This window comes from Ceratotherium simum, chromosome 14, assembly GCF_057802395.1.
Source record: "Ceratotherium simum simum isolate JZ-2026a chromosome 14, ASM5780239v1, whole genome shotgun sequence".
NCBI lineage: Eukaryota > Metazoa > Chordata > Mammalia > Perissodactyla > Rhinocerotidae > Ceratotherium > Ceratotherium simum.
In genome coordinates, this window is record NC_141913.1 from 15,889,788 (window position 1) to 15,908,972 (window position 19,185).

The following is a 19,185-nucleotide window of genomic DNA, read 5'->3' on the forward strand; positions in this document are numbered from 1 at the left end:
TCACAGAATTAGCATTCAAGTTCTGTTGGACAGAGACAGGTCTATAACCTGCAAAACCTGAGAAGTGCTTAACACTGGCAAATACTCGCACTGACTTCAGGTGCTATAAAATCTAGATGGCAAAAACTTCACGGTTTTAAAGTTAACATAGGAACACAATATTCAAATGAGTAAAATGAAAGGTAAAGTTGAGGTTGATAACACAAAAATGTGAAAACTATACTAAAGAAGAAACATTTCTTCAAGAAAGTTTTATAATGATATGCAAGTTAGTATGCTTTTATCTGTAATTTCCATTAAAAAAGTCTTAAAATTACCATAATCCTGGGAAAGATACTGGTATGCTTTATAAGTCCTTCCAGGTTTTATCATTTACCTTATATTGAGGGTACATAAATAGGGAAGGATTTCTTTTCACTTAGGGAATACTGACTAAAAGTTAAAATATTTAGCACAGTTTTATTTTTTACTTGTTTAATATGATTTTGGCCATAGATATTTAAACCTTATTTACCCAAACAGTTTTAATGTTATTTAGATGCTCTGGTAGATGTTACTTTTGCAAAGTTCACTGATCTGAAAATTACATTTATGGTTATCACTGTACATATTAGGCTTTAAAACAGTAGTGTTAACTGGTAAAGCAATTGTCAATAAATCCTGGAGAATGTCTTCGACAAAATATGGAAGAGCTCAAATTCTCTAATGTTCCATCATAAATTAAGATTAGGGATCGAAAGAGTCAAAATCTCTTTCTTATTTAAATTTATAGGCCTTTAAGTCAATAAAATTCCTTAGGTATTAGCAAACTTTCATTAAAGTTGTTGATTTAGAAACATTCAAATCCTGGAACTAATTCATTTCATTAAAAAAAGGGATTAAATTTAGTAGGCAAATTTATATGCTCTGACATAATTATTTGGATTGACTCTCATCAGCCTTTCGTAGCTATAATTCTTCCAAACCCAATTCCCATTTAAAAGGTATAGCCAGAAAATTGATACCAAGAAAAAAATACCTATTTCATTTCAATTACATATGCTGATATTTCCCTATGGATAAGGCATTGACGTCACTTCAGATAACAGCCTCTCCATTCATTACTGATGCTTTACCTTACACTGAAGTTACAGATGACAAGCGGTTTTAAATGAAACTACTGACTAGGAAAGGTATCACTATGGTTGCATTATTTAAACTCTGAAATACACAGTGAAGTCATCAAGGGAAGCAAGTCGTGCTATCCATGCTCCCCCTACTGGCGGCACTTTCAAATAGAATGACAATCTGATTACAAAAATGGAGAAATATTTAACAAAAACAAGATACGCATAGGCACATGCCCATATATTAGAGCAGATCTACAGAGACATTTGATAATATTACCATAACAGACACATTATGAATAGCAATAGAATATTACTGAACAAAGAGCAATACTACTTCCATTGTTGTCAGAAATCTTAATTTCAAAAGCTTACATTTAAAAAGAAAATTCTTGGGCCTGGCCCGGTGGTGCAAGCGGTTAAGTGCGCACCCTCCGCTGGGGCGGCCCAGGGTTCGCCGGTTCAGATCCCAGGCACACACCCACACACCGCTTGTCAAGCCATGCTGTGGGGGCGTCCCATATAAAGTGGAGGAAGATGGGCACGGATGTTAGCCCAGGGCCAGTCTTCCTCAGCAAAAAGAGGAGGATCGGCAGATGTTAGCTTAGGGCTGATCTTCCTCACACACAAAAAAAAAATTCTTGGTAAAACTTTAGTGACAGACTTAGCTATAAAGGTCAGGTCACGTTTTCCTGTTTACCTCTATGGATTTCTTCAAGTCTACAGCAGAAACTGCATCATCTTCTTCATCAGTCAACTGGTCCTGGGAACAGTAGGGAGTGCTATAAGCAGAATGCTCTTATATTGTCCAGCCAGTCCTAAAATAATCCAAAGATTTAAATAAAAGTGAAATGCATTTTTTACTCTAAAGGGATAATATGACAATGATCTGGAAAGCATAAAACTTACATAGAGAAAAAAATATTATGGCCCCAAAAAAAAAAAACCCTCAACCAACAATGAAATAATGATACAGGTCTTTTGTCCACGACATGTGTGGATAGAAAATTTTCCCAATACTTTAAAAAATATCATTTATAAGTTTACATATCATTAATAATAATAATACTCAAACACATTATAAAAACTAAGCGGGTGGAGAATTTTTCACTTAGAATTATAGGTTCTCAACACTGTTGAATAAGTTATTTTATAATAATCTATCCAGAAACACAATTTTACTAACCTGCAACCAAAATATAAGCACAAGAAACTCAGATCATTTAAAGAGAACCAACAATTGCCCTGATGCTTTTTGGCTTTTAAAATATTAGTGATTTCACAAAAAGACAGAATGGTTGCCCTGTCTTACCTCTTTCTCATTTCTTACAGCATTACTCAGGGTCAAATCTTACCATTTTATGAAATGCTGGGACAGTTATGATTTGGATTGTTTAGGGTTCTTTGCAGGGCCAAAGTTAATCACTTTGAAAAACAGATTCTTTTAACTCCTTACATAATTTACTAAAAACAAGCTAGATCTATGAATACTGCTTCGATCTAAAGGAATATGGATTCTCCATTAAAAAACTCCATTATGGGGGCCAGCCCCAGTGGCCTAGTGTTAACTTCAGTGCGCTCCACTTCGGCAGCCTGGGTTCAGTCCTCAGGCACGGACCTAAACGACTCATCAGTGGCCATGCTGTGCCAGCAACCCACATATGAAAAATAGAGGAAGACTGGCAACAGATGTCAGCTTAGGGCGAATCTTCCTCAGCAAAACAAAAACCAAAAACCGCACTATGAATTTCTGTCACGAGAATCCCAATTTTCTTGCTTGCTGGTAAATCGGTAAATTGTTCAATTTACCACAAAGGAAGGCTGAGTCTACACTGTAATAAATCAGAACACCTGGAATGGAGTCCAGGTTCTGTCACTTGCAAACTGTGTGACCTTGGAAGATCACTTCAATCTTTTGATCCTCAGTTTCCTTCCCTATAAATTAAAGGGCAGACTACATTAAAGGGCAGACTAAATAATCATTTAGGCTTTTTTCCAAAACCAATAAGGGCTCCTTACATTCACAGAATCAAAATGAAAAAAAATTATGAACAGAAAATACCTGCAGGTACATGTTGACAAAGAACTAAATCATAAGCCCAATTTCAAAAGCTTCATATAATTGCCTCTATTAAAAAGGTACAATCAACTAGATTTTAAATGTTAATATTGAAACTATCTTATATTCTTTATGTTTTTAAAATGTTCTTCAGATTTTATGAAAGATAAATGAATCCATAAAATTACCTCTCTTGACTGCTGAAGGCTATTCTTAGGAACCCTGAAGCTATGACTAGTGTCATCAAAGCATTTAATACAGAAGCAGCTCTCAGTGTATTTTACCTTGGATATAAAGAAGTCAGTAAGACAACACCACTCACACACATAAAATAGAACCCTAAAATTATCTATATATAAAATCAAAAGTATTAACATGACAATTATACTCAATTTAACAACAGTTAAAATACCAATTGATAAAAATTGGGAGAAAAATTGATACATTGGGAGTTTCAAAATACTCTGTAGTTTATCGATGACAAACCTGGCCTTCATACTCTTAGTTACTCAAAGTAAATACTAATAGTCCATTAGGTATGTAGTTTTAGTTTTATCCTTTCTATTAAATATAACTTAGCATGCACTTGGCCCTGAAGTCCTTTAAATACCACAGCTCCAATTTCTTATTCACTCTCCTGAATCTTTTCTTTGAGATGACTGTAGAAAATGCTTGAACTGAGTGTAAAAGAATGAGGAGTAGATAAGATTGATAAAGAAAGGGAAAAGGGAAAGAAGAAGAAGAAGAAATAATTATGTCTTTTGGAAAGTGAGGAGATTTAAGAATGGAAAAAAGACTTCTGCTTCAATACCTTACCAGAGGAACTCCTCCACTCCCCTTGTAGAAAACAACTATAAAACCTGGACACAAAACAAAAAGCAACTACCTAAAGGAACTGGAGAGTGAACAAAAGATGACAGACTCTGATGGGGAGTGTACATTCTCTTGGAGGAAAGGAAATGAGCTACGCAAAGAAGTTCCCATACCCAAAGTTTTTCACTTGGGACTAAGTACAGTCCACATGGTGACACAACAGCAGCAAGGGCACAAGTGGGAAAACCCAGTCTTTCTGTCTTTGGAAATTAAAAAAGCAAACCTGGGGAGCCATAAATACTAAAGAGAGTAGGGGAATCCTCCAAGGAAAAGAGACAGGACAGGGTCCCCAAACTCTGTCTATTCACATCTCTAACTAATACACAGAAAAGATTCAAATAAGTTACTTAAATACAAACTATGTGAATGCAGACCAGAGCTGATGCCCAAGAAATAGAGTTTACAATCCAAAACCAGCCACGAAAATGACCTGCTAAAACAAAAGAAATAACATTTAACAGAGAAAAAGAACAGAATCCAGAATCTCCAGAACGTAATATTCATATTATTAAGGATACAATCCAAAATTACCTGACATATAAATAAATAAGAGAGTGGAACACATTCTCAAAAGAAATCTAATTAAAATGCAAAAATTGTAGAATGGTTAATATGGACTCAAATATACATTATCTACAAGAGACAGAAAATAAAGAGATAGCTAGGTTAAAAGTAAATGGATAGAAAAGGAGAGACTATGGTAAGCATAAGAAGGCCTGAGTGGTTATACTAAGATCAGGCAAAATAGTTTTCAAAACAAAATGTATCACAGGAGATAAAGAGGGCCACTACATAATGATAAAAGGGTCAATTAATCAGGAAGACAACAATCATAAGGCTATATGAGATCAATAACAGAGCAAGAAATAAACAATTCTACAAGCGTAGCTGGAGATTTTAACACCCTTCTCTCAAAAACTGATACAATTAGCCAAAAATCAGCAAAGACATAGAAGATTTATCTTCACATGACTTGTTTCCACAACTGAATATTTATAGTATAGACAGTACACCCAACATAGCCAAATACACATTATTTTCAAGTACATTTACTAGGATAATCCATATGTAGAGCCATCAAACAAGTCTCAATAAATTTGACAAGACAGAAATCATATGTTCAATGACCGAAATGGAATTAAATTATAAATCAAAAAGAAGATAATCAGGAAAACCCCAATTATTTGGAAATTAAATAACATTCTTCTAAAAATTCATTGGTTCAAAGAAGAAATCACAATAAAAAGTAGAATTTTTTTTGTGTGTGTGAGGAAGATCAGCCCTGAGCTAACGTCCATGCCAATCCTCCTCTTTTTTTTGCTGAGGAAGACTGGCCCTGGGCTAACATCCATGCCCATCTTCTTCCACTTTATATAGGATGCCACCACAGCATGGCCTGACCAGCGGTGCATTGGTGCACTTGTCCGAACCCAGGCTGGCATCAGCAGAGCGCGTGCACTTAACCGCTACGCCACAGGGCTGGCCCCAAAAACTAGAAAATATTTGGAACTGGATGATAACAAAAATACAATATACCAAAATTAGTAGGATGAAACTAAAACAGCTACAAAGGGGAAAGTATAGCTTTAAATGACTGTATTAGTAAAGAAGATAGGTCTCCATCAATAATCTAAGCTTCAACCTTAAGAATACTACAAAAGAGAGCAAATTAAACCCAAAGCATGGAGAAATTGTTTAAATAGGAAAAAAATCAATGAAATAAAAAATTTTAAAAAAAAAGAAAAAATTCAATGAAATCAAGAGCCGGTTCTTTGAAAAGATCAATAAAATTGATAAACTGCTAGCCAGACTGATCTAGGGGGGAAAAAAAAATAGAGAGAACACAAATTACCAATACAAAAAATGAAAGCAGATACAACACTACCTATCACACAAACATTAAAACATAATAAAAGAATATTGTTAACAAGTTTGATAACCTAAAGAAAATGGACAAATTTCTTGAAAGGCAAAAATAACAAACACCAACCCAAGAAGGAACAGAAAATGTGAATAGCCCTATAGCAATTGAAGAAATTAAATTTGTAGTTACAATCCTTCCCACACACAAAAAAACTCCTGGCCCATGTGACTTCACAGGTGAATCCTGTCAAGCATTTAGGGACGAAAATAAACTTAATCTTACACAAACTCTTCCAGAAAACTGAAGAGGAACACTTTCGAATTCATTGTATGAGACCAGTATTATTCTGATTCCAAAACCAGACAAAAATATCACAAGAAAAGAGAAATATAAACCAATATCCATCATGAACACAGAAGCAAAAATCCTTAACAAAATATTAGCAAACAACATATTAAAATGATAATATATCATGACCAACTGGGATTTATCCTAGCAAAATAAGATTGCTTCATTAACATCCTAAAGTCTATCAATGTAACAAACCATATTAATAGAGTAAATGAGTAAAACCATATGATTATTTCAATATGGAAAAAGTATTTAATAAAATTCAACAGATTTTCATGATGAGGGTTCTCAGTAAACTAGGAAATGAAAAGAACTTTCTTAACCAGATTAAGGGCATCTGTGAAAAACCTACAGCTAATAACTCAATGATTTGTACCTAACATAAGAAAAAAACAAGGATGTCAACTCTCACCAAGTCTATTTAAAATTGTACTAGAGGTTCTATCTAGTACGATAAAGCAAGGATAAGAAAGAAAAGGTATACAGATTATAAAGAAATATAACAATCCTTATTTGCACACCACATGATTGTATATGTAGGAGACCCTGAGAAATCTACAAAAGAGCTCCCAGACCTGATAAGTAAATTTAGCAGGGTGGCAGTACCTTAGGTGAATACTCAAAAAAAAAAAAAAAGAAAAAAATGTTTTTTGCATTTATATATACTAGCAGCAAAAAATAGAAAATCTGAAGTCCATTTATAATAATTTCAAAAAGTAAATACATAAAAATACGTTTAATAAAAAATTACAAAACACTGTAAAAGGAAATGAAGATTTCAATAAATGGAGAGATGTGCAATGTTCATAGCTTGAAGGTGTCGATATTGCTAAAATAACAATCCTCCCCAAGTGGATCTATAGATTCAATGTAATCTCAATCAAAACAACCATGCCACAACATCGGAAATGCACCCAAGACATACAACAAATTGAAAAGCATTTATTCAGGAAAAATCTACTGAATCTCAGTGAGAACAATGGATGTTGCTGGAGTTTTAGCCTAGGGCTGCTCCATTTCCCCTCCTTCTAATTCTATGGCAAAGTTGTACCAAGATGGGGCAGACTTTGAATACTGGGGCTGACTTTATTTAGAGGAGGGCTTTGAAAATTCCAAGCCTGGGGGATTTTGGAAAACAACAGCAATCTTAGTGCAAACAGTCAGGAAAAGCCAACATCACAGCACATGAGGTCTAAATATATTTGAGGCAAGCAACAAACTGGCAAATGAGCCAGAAATTTATAAGCTCTTAGAAATATGTTCAAAAACTAAAAACCAAAGAATTAAATAAAGTATAATGACAATAATACAGCAAACAGAAATTATAAAAAAAAGAGGCAAGTTATAAAAAAGAACCACATGGAAAGTCTGGAGTTGAAAATTACAAGAACTTGAAATAAGAGGGACTCAACAGAAAATTTGAGATGGCGGAAGAAAAAAAATCACTGTAGAGCATTATCACATGTACCAGCAGACAACCAAAGTCACAGAAGGAGAAGAGAGAAAAAAAGGCTGAAAAAATATTTGAAGAAATAATGGTTGAAAATTTCCCAAATTTGATGAAAACATTAATCTACACATTCAAGAAGTGCAATAAACTTAAGCAGGATAAATCCAGAAAGGTCTATACCTAGACACATCTTAGTCAAACTGCTGAGAGCCAAAACAAAGTGAAAATCTTAAAAGAAACAAGACAAAAATGACTCATCAGGTATAGGGGAAACACAATAAAATTAACAGCTGACTTTAAATCAGAAACAATAGATGACAGAGGTAGGAAGATGACATATTCAAAGTGCTAAAAGAAAATTTCTATGTCTTGTAAAACTATTTTTCTAAATGAAAACTATTTTTCTAAACAAAAACAAAATAAGATACTCCCAAATAAACAAAGACTGAGAGAATTCATTCTGAGCAGGTATACTTTACAAAAAAGAGTAAAGAAAATTTTTAGGCTGAGACACCAACAAGAAATAAAAAGAACTGGTAAAGTTAATTGCATACCTAATTCTAAAATAAAATATAAATATATTTTTCTCTTTTCTTCTCAACTTATTTAAAGCAACTACTTAATAATTATAAAATTGTATGGTGGCACTTATAACATATCAAGATGTAATATATATGACAATAATAGTACAAAAAAGAAGGGAGGGAATGGAGCTATATTGGAGCAAGGAAATGACTCCAGAGAGTAATCCATATCCACTGGAAAAAATAAACAAACAGAACCGGAAATGGTAAAAACATGAGTAAGGACAAAAGACTCTACAAATATATTTTTTCTCCTCTCTTTTCTTCTTAAAAACATCTGAGCTTAACATATATCCACACAAAAACTTGCACACTAATGCTCACAGTAGCATTATTCATAATAGCCAAAAAGTGGAAACCACCCAAATGCTCATCCATGAATGAATGGATAAATAAACATGGTATATCCATACAATGGAATATTATGTAGCCACAAAAGGAATGAAGTAATGATACATGGTACAACATGGATGAACCTTGAAAGCATTATGCGAAGCAAAAGAATCCAATAAGACCACACATTATAAGATTCCATTTATATGAAATGCCCAGAATAGGCAAATTTATAGAGAGAGATATTAATGGTTGCCTAGGGATTGGGAGGTGGTGGGTACTGACAGGCAATGGGGTATGATTGTTAATGAGTATGAAGTTTCTTTCTGGGGTGATGGAAATGTTCTAAAATTGACTGTGGTGATGGTTGTACAACTCTCCGAACATAAAAAAATTACTGAATCATTTTAAATGAGTGAACTGTATGCAATGTGAATGATAGCTCAATAAAAATTTTAAAACAAACAAAAAACCAAACATATACATAAGATTGTATAAAGCAATAAATCTAACACTGTATTGTTAGCTTTTTAAACATACACAGTCATGATGTATATGACAATACTAACACAAAGGAGGGGTGGGCAATAGAACTACATTCAAGTTCTCATACATATTTTATAAAATTAAGTTAGTATTAATCTGAAGTAGATTGTGATAGATTAAGACGCACATTATAATACCTAGAGCAGGGGCCGGCCCCGTGGCTCAGCGGTTAAGTGTGCGTGCTTCGCTACTGGCGGCCCGGGGTTCAGATCCCAGGCGCGCACCTACGCACTGCTTGTCTGGCCATGCTGAGACGGCATCCCACATATAGCAACTAGAAGGATGTGCAACTATGACATACAACTATCTACTGGGGCTTTGGGGAGAAAAAAGGAAAAAAAGGAGGAGGATTGGCATGGATTTAGCTCAGGGCTGATCTTCGTCACACACAAAAAAAAAACCAACCTAGAGCAACCATTAAGAAAATAACTTTAAATTATAGTAAAATATAAACCAAAGAAAATGATACACAGAAAATATCTATTTTATGTTGAAAGGGAAGAATAAAGAACCAAATAGCATGAACACAGAAATAAACAGCAAAATGGCGGATGTAAATCCAACCATATCAATAATAACACTAAGTGTAAATTCATTAAACATTCCAATCACAAGGCAGAGATTGTCAAACTGGATAAAAATACCAAGATACAACTAAATGCTATCTACAAGAGACACACTTTAGATTCAAAGACATAAAAAGGTTGAAAGTAAAAGGACAGAAAAAAGATACACCACGCAAACAGTACCCATATGAGAGCTGGAGTGACAACAGTGATTGTTATGGACTGAACTGTGTACTCCCAAAATTCATATGTTGAAGCCCTAACTGCCAATGAGACTACATTTGGACATAGGCCTTTAAAGAGGTAATTAAGGTTAAACTAGATCATAAAGATGAAGCCCTAATCCAACATGACTGGTGTTCTTATAAGAAGAGGAAGAAAAATCAGTGCTGCCTGCATACAGAAAAAAAGCCATGTGAGGACACAGCAGGAAGGCAGCCATCTGCAAGCCAAGGAGAAAGAAAGGCCTCAGGAGAAATCAATCCCTAAACATCAGAGCTAAAACTATAAAACTCTTAGGAGAAAACACAGGGGAAAAGCTTCATGGCACCAGACTTGGCAATGATTTCTTGGATATGACACCAACAGCACAAGTGACAAAAGAAAAAATAGACAAATTGGACTGCATCAAAATTAACAATGTCTGTGCATCAAAGGACATTATCAACAGAGTGAAAAGGCAACCCATGGAATGGGAGAAAGTATTTGCAAATCATATATATCTGAAAAGAGTTAATATCCAGAATATACAAAGAACTCCTACAACTCAATACCAACAACAACAAAAAAAAACAATCAAAAAGTGGGCAAAGGACTTAGACATTTCTCCAAAGACAACATACAATGACCAATAAGCACATGAAAACATGCTCAACATCACTAATCTTCAGGGAAATGCAAATCAATAATTAGATACCACCTCACACTCACTAGGATGCCCAGTATAAAAAAAAAAAACAGAAAATAAGTGTTGGTGAGGACTGGGAGACATTGGAGCCCTTGTGCACTGTTGGTGTGAATGTAAAATGGTGCAGCCACTATGGAAAACAGTATGGAAGTTCCTCAAAAAATTAAAAATAGAACTACCATATGATCCACCAATTCTACTTCTAGGTATATATCCAAAAGAATTGAAAGCAGGATCTTGAAGAGATATTTGTACACCCATGTTCATTGCAGCCTTATTCACAATAGCCAAGAGGTGAAAGCAACTCAAATGTCCATTGATGGATGAATGGATAAAGAAAATGTGGTATACACATACCATGGAATATTATTCAGCCTTAAAAAAAATAAATCCTGTCACATGCTATAACATCGATGAATCTTAAAGGAAATTATGCTAAGTCATATGTCATAAAAAGACAAATACTGTATAATTCCACTTACATGAGGTATCTAAAGTAGTAAACTCATAGAAACAGAAAGTAAAATGGGGGTGGGGGTATGGAAAATAGGGAGATCTTGTTCAATGGGTATAGTGTCTCAGTTTTGCAAGATGAAAAAATTCTAGAGATGTGTTGCACAACAAAGTGAATACAGTTAAAGCTACTGAACTGTACCCTTAAAAATGGTTAAGATGTTAAGTTTTATATTATGTGCTTTTTTGCCACAATTAAAAATTTTTAAAAAGGAAAGAAATTCTGATACATGCTACAACATGCAGGAACCTTGAGGACATTATGCTAAGTGAAATAAGCTAGTCACAAAAGGACAAATATTGTATGATTTCACTTATATGAGGTACCTAGAGTAGTCAAATTCACGGACAGAGAAAATAGAATAGTGGCTGCCAGGGGCTGCGGGGAGAGAGGAATGGGGAGTTATTGTTTAATGGGTAGAGTTTCAGTTTGGGAAGATGAAAAGAGTTCTGGAGATGGATGGTGGTGATGGCTGCAAAATAATGCAAAAGTACTTAAATATGGTTAAGATGGAAAGTTTTATGTTATGTGTATTTTACCACAATTAAAAAAAAAGAAATTTATAGGTGTAAACACCTATATTAAAAAATAAAAAAGATCTCAAATCAATAAACTAAGTTTCTACCTTAAAAAACTAGAAAGTGAAGGGGCCGGCCTGGTGGTATAGTGGTTAAATGCCCGCACTCCGCTGTGGCAGCCTGAGGGTTCGCAGGTTCAGATCCCGGGCACAAACTGAGGCACTGCTTGTCAAGCCATGCTGTGGCGGCGTCCCATATACAGCAGAGGAAGATGGGCACAAATGCTAGCGCAGGGCCAATCTTCCTCGCCAAAAAGAGGAGGATTGGCATCGGATGTTAGCTCAGGGCTGATCATCCTCACCAAAAAAAAAAAAAAACTAGACAGGGAAGAGAGCCTGCCCTGCAGCAGTCATTCAATGAATGCCCATTAACTTGTACTGAAATGCAGGCTTTAAGTAGACATTTGTATAAGAAACAAAAGTTATAAAACAAGGGTGAGGCATAACACAGCAGGAGCTGATCAATTCCAAAGAAGTTAAAGATAAAGAAATTTCGAAAGGGTGGGGGAACAACCTGTTTATTTTTTGTTTTAAGGTAGACAAGAACAAGATGACCCAAACGAAGGAAAAGTTTGGTGTTAAGTAGATGAAACAAGAGCAGGAACAGAAGAGAATGGCTAGGATTTCATCAACAGAAGAAAAGATTAGATGAGTATGATTAGAGAGATGTTCCCTGGCCCTCTGCTCTAATGTTTAAGGAGGAAGGAGTGTGAGGACACTGAAGGGAGCAGCTTGTGAAATTAGGCTGTACTGCCAGGGAATGCAGCTAAGCTGGTGACTCCCCAACGGGAATAATGCTAGTCTTCTCAGAGTGCTCACACTGAGAAAGGCAGATGCTGTGCTCTAGAGAGCGGATGGACTGCCATGGCATGTTGACAACCCTAAAGGACTTGAAGTGGGCAACAAGAAAGCATGTCTAGGCTCCAGTCTTAGACCAACCTCTAAAGAGAAAAAACTCACTTTTCTCCTGGCTGTTAGAGTAAAACAGTCAGAAGTAAATATGGAGAATCTAAAAATCTTGATTTTGACATAGGCTTTAAATTTTATTTTAACATCAAAAAACCTTCTATTATCCAGATTTACCAATGTACAAATATACACACTCATGTACATACATATATACATATTTATATATGTACATGCATATGTACAGATACCTATGTACAAACACATAAAAAAAAAAGCTCTGTATGAATGCGTTTGAATCACTCATCTCTCATCCCACAAAAAGTTGCTATTTTTAAAATGGAGATTCCACAACTTCACTTGTTCTCAAATAAAAACATATACAAGTGCTTTCTACACTATTCTCTAGAACTCCAAGATTTTACCAGGCAGCTTATACAAATGATTTAGGACAATCACTTGCAGAACTGATTTCACAGTTTGAGCAAAAGATGCGTGTGTCATCCTACTGTGCATACTGCTTGAGTTAGGTGTTTGCATCCTTGGCGATAAATATTATGGACTGCATCAGGCCTTCAAAATAAATATTAAATTATTAAGGCAAAAGGAAAAGAGATGGGAAAATTTTTAGTTTTTCAAAATTTAGATGCTGAAATTTAATAAGTATAAGGATTATAATACTTACTGTTTCCCATACCATGAAAGGACTCCATGTTCTAACACTACTCAGAATGATCTCCAGCCAAAAAATCTTGAACTCTAAGAGAAAATGACAAAGATTTTCCAAGCTGATACACCTAGATTCAAATACTTGACTGATAAAAATTAATTAAGTTATGACAGTTCTATCTGAGTCTTTCATCTAGAAAGTACCACCGAACATTCAAAAATGATCAAACATGAACTTAGGTACTAGATGCAGTAATGAAAACATCACTACAGAGTGACAGGAACAGAAGAAATGCCATACTGTTAAGATCAATGATGAACAGTTTATAGTTTTAACAATACTGTTCAGGGATATTTACAGGAAATATATCAGTTGTGGGCATCCAAGACAATTTCCTCAAAGTCCTGAATGAACTTCTTTTTAGAAGAGAATTACCCTAAATTTATTTTAAACAATATAAACATACATGTATATAAATATATAGAGGGAGTGCTTGCAACTGCAAAAGAAATTATGTACTCTAAAAGAGTTAATTCTAGAAAATAATTGAACTCCAAAACACAGAAATTTTTACAACCAGAAAGATTTTATGTGTGTGCTCTGTGTGAATTCCAATATTAAATCCTCCTAAGTCCTCCATGGTTCAATGTTCATAACAAAAATAATATTGTAACTCTATGATTAAGTGAGAAAAAATATATTTTCCCCTATTCTGTTCCATACGGACTTGGTCACCTAAAAGTGTTAAGACCATCCACACAAAAGACAGTAATAGCTATAACCAGTGGAAGCCTCATGAAGTCTAGTAGTATAAAAATGGTTTATAAGATCAAAGAGAGAGTAAATGACATATACTTCAGAAACAATTGGAAAAATTTTTCAACAAAAACAGAAGACCTGAGAATTCTTTCCAGTTTTATAATTAAAACAAATCCCAACTTACCTTCCAGAGAGGGCCTTCATATTGTTGCAATGCTTTGTAGATGACCTATTGAAAAACATGTTTTCATTAAAAATGCATCCATAGCAAGAATTCAAAATTTTTCCTAAAAATTATTATATAAATGCAATCCATTACCACATGCCTAATTACCAACCAGAATGTGGAAAATTGCTTGAAATGTTATATAAAGACAAAGAATTCAGGTATGCAATGGATACTGACCTGCATATTTTTCACTAACATTTGCTGACCTTTTCAGTCAATATGTTTTGAAGTTTACTTAAATCAACGTAACTTATTTCAGTTTAGATTTAAATTGTTTTAAATTGCCAGAAGTTTTCCTTTTTTATGAATACAAAACTACTGCCAGAGTATATTAACATATACGTTAAAAACTAGTTTCTTTGAGAATTAGAAGTATATTGATTATGTTTTTTTTTTCAAAATAATAGAAGCATATTGAAAACGACCTTTTGCCCCTTCATCTTGTGTGCCCTTCTTTCCTTTAAAGAGCTATAATGCTAAAAACCTGTACTAACAGTTGAGCTAAATCATTTTGTAAGCAGTTCTATGAAATGGAAGAGTGATATTTTTAAATTAAGAAAAATTGTTTTTATTCCATCTTCCACTTCCATTGAAGTTTCGATGAGAACTCATCAACTGAAGGGCATGATTCACATTTTAACAATAATAAAGTAAACAGCACTACTTTTTTTTTCCCTCCTACTAGAATTCTGCGACTAAAGACTCATCTCTTAATGTCATCTGAAATGTAGATTAGAAGAAAAGCTCCCAATGGACATAATGAGAACACATCTAGTCATATTCTCCTGCTGACAAAGAACATTTCCGTTTTGGTAAAAAATCTCCTGTGATTGAGAAACAAGTTCCAAGAAAAATCTGAACACGCATTCAAATGCCACCCTGTTGAGCATGAAGACAAGGCTATCTGCTTTTATTCACTCACCAATTCCAGAGCACTAAGATTTGTAAAGAAAATAACATCTACACTTCAGAAATCTTTTCCCCAGCCCAGCTCCCCATGAGAGCTCAATGCTGGCAACTGCCTAAATCCCTCTAGGTACTGGCCATAGGGTTGTATCCAGGTTGCAGGAAGCAACAGCAAAGCAGGCAATAATGTCACATATCTCAGATATCCAACTAAGATGAGAGAATCCTTGGAAAAGAGATTTGCTGAGGTGTACACAGACATGGACGGTTGTAAGGAAGTCAATTTCTATATCCTCAACCTCCATCTGTGTTTCTTCTTAAAGCTGACCTGTCTGAGAACCTGAGGAAGGTTACTCTGGTTTTCCTTTCCCAGCCTCCCCTATCACAGTGACCCTGTACTGCAGGGTTCCCACTTCAGGAACAAAAGTTTTACCTCTCATTCATTGTGAAATGAACTATGGTGTAAAAACCTCCAAGAGGCCAAAGAACAGGAAAATTCCAAACATTGGTGTAGGCATGGACTCTTGATCATCACATTCATTATATGGTAGAATGGGGAGGCAGAAGTGAAGACAACTTTCTTGTAAGTCTTACCTCTTCTACCAGCTAATTAGTGTCAAAGGATGCAGCACTTCTGAGGGCAGATCGTGGAAAAGCAAAGAATGTAGGTAAAAACTCAAAGAGTGTCACCTTATTCCACCTAGGTGACAACACATGGCAAGATTCCCAGGCCTCATCTATGTTTCTTAGATTAGTAAGTATTTGTAAAACAAAACAACTAGTGCGCTAGGAGACTAATTTGCTGCAAATCCAGCCTCTCTGTATTTTCACCACTCTTAGTAATAACAGCATTTGGTGTCAAGATGTCAATCAGACACTTCTTGTGCCCCATCTCCCATCCTCTAGGCCTATCCATGCACTCTAGCCAACCAGCTGCACACACTGGTGTAACCTCAGCGGCACCTCACATCCTCACTTTCTATCCCAGGGCCTCTCTGCTGCTGCCACATGGGACATCCACCTTTGATACAGGCACAAACCTGGAAGAGAGATAATTAAGATTCCATGAGGTGGCCCTTAACCAATGGGAACAAGAGCCAGAGGATGAATACTCCTCTAATATATCCCTTGGGTGGACAATTTTAAGGCATATTTCACATGACTCCCCAAAGGGCCCTTAGCAGGACTGAGCTGCAGTTGCCCACAGTGGTGACCAGCTCAACAACAGACCCTTGGATTGGCTTTTCCTCCTTCCCTCTTTCAAGCCTTTCAAGCCTCACTTCTATTCCTTGGGATCACTTTGCAAAATAAGCCACCTGCATGCAAGCCTCTGTCTCAGTCTCTGCTGCTGAAGAGTGTCTCAGCTGCATATTTTGCATGATTCCAGAAGAGGTAAAAACTTCCATATTATTTCTATAAAATGACAGTACATCTTTAAGTAAAAGGGATATATGAGTAATAGGTAAGTTAATGTCTTATATTTTCTTATATTATTCACCCAGGTAGAAGAAACATTTTCATTAACCTTTGCCAAAACATTAGATATTGTAAATACATATTCATTTTTAACTTGAGCTCAAACCTCCCACTTGCCTGCATTTGCCTATGTTCATTTATTCCATGTACTTTTGGGCTGAAGATTAAAAAAGAGATTATGTTATAGATTTCTACCATAAATCATGCACTTAGCAGTAACATTTAATTCATCTCTTAATTTGATGCATCTTTTAATTTAATACATCATTTATATGCCCCATAATTGATACGTCAATTTTTACAAAAATATAACCTGTAATCTTAAAAACAGACCATCTTCTTCTATGCAGATAAAATGTTTCCAAAGTGTTCTAGGATACAATATCTTAAATTCTAGAAAGCCAGCTTCATTTAATTAGAATTAGTTCCTCTTTTGCAGATTCAAATCTGTTCCAATTCTGTCAAACATATAGTTACAAAAGATAATTTTTACCATGAAATAAAATTAGAATTTACTTATATATAATAATTCTCAAGTATCATAACTTTTAAAGACTTTGAAATGACTTCCTAGATAATATAAATGTGGCATTTATAGATCTGTGTTCAGAAATGATGGGTAGATTCCTAAAGTACAAAAGTCCAATTTTATGGGCTTATTTTTTTTACCCCAGTTTCATGTAATTTTAGCTCTATAAACAAGGGACCTCAAAGTTAAAGATTAATAGGAATAATACCTGATATATTGAAGTCTTTTTAATACACTTTCCACAAATTGAGACATTAAATGATTTTAAGGACTGGGTAACAAATCCTTTTGCAAATCAAATGGTTTCCAATTCTTGCCTTTGACAAAATTAAATGGTCATTATGAAGTCATCAGCTGCTAAATAATTTAAAATATTTTTTATTATAGATTACCATATTCTTTTGACATGCAACTTAGAAGAATTTCAAACAACTGAGATTCCTATATCAAAACTCCTTCCATTTTCACCAACTTTTGTCAGCAAGCTTTCTTAGTACCTACATCTAGACTAAGAAAGAAAGGAAGGGAGGGGGGACGGAAGAAGAGGGTGGGAGGAGTGAGGGGAGGAGAGGGAAAAGGACAAGAGGGAGAGAAACTTGAAATTCAACACTGCCACATTCTAGTGACAAATAATACCATCTGTAGATTGCTAAACTGGGAAAAAAGCTAGCTTCATCCATCTCAATAACAGATGCACTTTCAACAGACTTTACATTTTACATTTAATAATTATCAAATTTTACAATATATTTATATGCTTCTGATCAATTTAATACAACTAATAATTTTATATATAATTTAATGCATAAAAAATCGTTAGCATTCACAGACTTACCACCAAGGATGATGAAGACACTTGTAAATTTATGGCATACTTTTATTGTCACAGCAGAATGTCTCCAGGAAGTGATTTTAGGGCTCCAGGCATGATATAATTAGGTCTCAAACTGCCATGGCTTTAGACTTAGAAAAGAAGGGACAAAGCTCAGACATTTCCAAAAAGAACCTGAAGGCACAATGATTTCCAAGACTTGAGATCCAGGAAGGTATCAAAGAAGACTCAGAAATTTTGGGTCTGGGTACCAGGGAGAATAATGATTTTGGCGACATGACTCTGATTAGGCCATTGCTTTTATGGGGCTAATCCTGCAAGGAAAGTCAAGACTCTTAAGTGTTCCACACAGTCTTAAAAATTGTGGAAGATGGGACAGAAGGGAGCCGGCAGGCAAGAAGTTAAGGCAGGGTGTGGATGAGCTTCATTCACCCGGTGTTTTGCGTTCTTTCTCCAACACTTAAGCAATCCTGAACCAGGCTGGCAGCTAGGCTCCATCTACAAATAACAGTCATCTCTACATTTGGATTATTAATGGACTTTGACGTCATTTTAATTTGAAAGGTTATTATGATTTTATTCTTGCCTTTCACAACACTCACTGACTAAAAGCTTACGCCTCAACTGTGCCGTTTTCTCAGGAATCCTGCAGGTTCACTGTTCTAAAGAGAAGGTGTCAATCTCGCTAAATATCCATGGCTATTTTTAATAAAGCCCTTCCCCAAGAGTTAAAATGCTAAATCACAGCATTTCCCTGCTTTTAGAAGTGCCTCACTGAACTCCAGACCTGAGGGGTTGATGCTTTTTACAAAATTTAACGCTTTTCAAAATGTATTTTTTATAGATGTATAAACTGGAACCCTTCTGTTGGTGAGAACATAAAATGGTATTAGCCGCTGTAGAAAACAGTAGGGCAGTTCCTCAAAAAATTAAAATTAAAAATAGATTTACCATATGATCCAGCAATTCCACTTCTGTGTATACACCTGGAAGAATCGAAAACTGGTCTCAAACAGGTATTTGTACAACCACGTTCGCAGCAGCATCATCCAGAAACCCAGCAGCATCATTCAGAAACGCGAACTCCGCGCCGGGTCCGCCCGCTGAGTCCCTAGAGCCTCGCGTGACGCGGACGGGGCGGGACCAGG

At 35.3% G+C, this 19,185-nt stretch overlaps 1 protein-coding gene across 5 annotated transcripts in view; it reads right to left on the reverse strand.

Moving 5' to 3' along the window:
• Positions 1–19,127, reverse strand: part of OSBPL1A (oxysterol binding protein like 1A) — a 147,132-nt gene extending 128,005 nt beyond the window's left edge. Inside the window, exons 1-6 of one of the 5 annotated variants that reach the window (XM_087439077.1) lie at positions 18,989–19,127; positions 18,041–18,168; positions 15,795–16,833; positions 14,250–14,294; positions 13,322–13,395; positions 1,807–1,924 (exon numbers count right to left, since the gene is read on the reverse strand). The gene's annotated coding sequence lies outside the window, so the exon portion shown is untranslated. Of the gene's footprint in view, positions 1–1,806; positions 1,925–3,353; positions 3,418–13,321; positions 13,396–14,249; positions 14,295–15,794; positions 17,173–18,040; positions 18,169–18,988 lie in introns of those variants that run through there. The other 4 variants (XM_087439075.1, XM_014780265.2, XM_087439076.1 and 1 more) reach the window with 4 other exon arrangements.
• Between the last annotated feature and the right edge of the window lie 58 nt (positions 19,128–19,185).